Source organism: Falco cherrug, chromosome 16 (genome assembly GCF_023634085.1).
Source record: "Falco cherrug isolate bFalChe1 chromosome 16, bFalChe1.pri, whole genome shotgun sequence".
Lineage (NCBI taxonomy): Eukaryota > Metazoa > Chordata > Aves > Falconiformes > Falconidae > Falco > Falco cherrug.
Window position 1 is genome coordinate 3,946,173 of NC_073712.1, and position 907 is coordinate 3,947,079.

Sequence of the window (907 nt, forward strand, 5' to 3'; positions counted from 1 at the left end):
GTGTTTTGTTCAGTGTAACAGCATAGTCAAAGGAAGCAGAGTATAATACTGTTTAAAAGTAATGCTATGAATGCCACTTTAAATATCTGAAAACCCGTAAGTAGAAAATTTGGGTGTAGAGAAAGGTAAATAATACTTCACCCTTTGTAATGAATTTGTTGTAAGACTTCAGTGCTGTGTAGCAATTAACACCACCTTTGTCCCCTTTTGCCAAAAGCTGTGATCATAAAGGAATATTGGCCAAGCATTAGGTAGTAGTGGTACTGTATTAATAATCACATCACAAAGTTGCAGTCCTGTTATGAAAGTCTCTGCATGATGACAGGCTGACTCAGCAGTCAAATAACTTGTGAAAGGAGACTTGCAGAGCTACCTGAAATAGCACGTACCTGTGCAGTCTCTCCTAGTTACATGTTCTTGCCAAAGCCAGTGTCAGAAACTCTTCTTCCTTCTAGAAAGTAAAATCCTGTTTAATAATGCAAAATGAGCCTCTGGAACTGCAGCATTCTGCTTAGAGGTCCTGGAGGAGGGTGTGGATAATGAGCTCTTTCTTTACAGGAAAAATGCTGAATTGGTGCCTCCTGATAAAGGCCACTTCAGCTGTCTAAAGGATCTCCTGATTTTTAAAAGAATTGCTTAATAGAAAGTAAATTTAGCTAGAGGATTGGTTCACTACTGGCTAATTTAACCCATATCCAGACAAGCAGCATGATACATACTTTTTCTGTGGGGAAATATAAAGGGATAGGGAGGCACCAATATATTTTCTTCTACTTTCCTCATAAATAGCATAACCAGAGCTAATGATGAGTTCATAAATTACTAGTTTGGTAAAATTAACCTTTTCTGTAGAAGTAATGTGTTTACAATGTCTGTTTTTTGGGGGGAACTTGGCCAGACTGCTGAT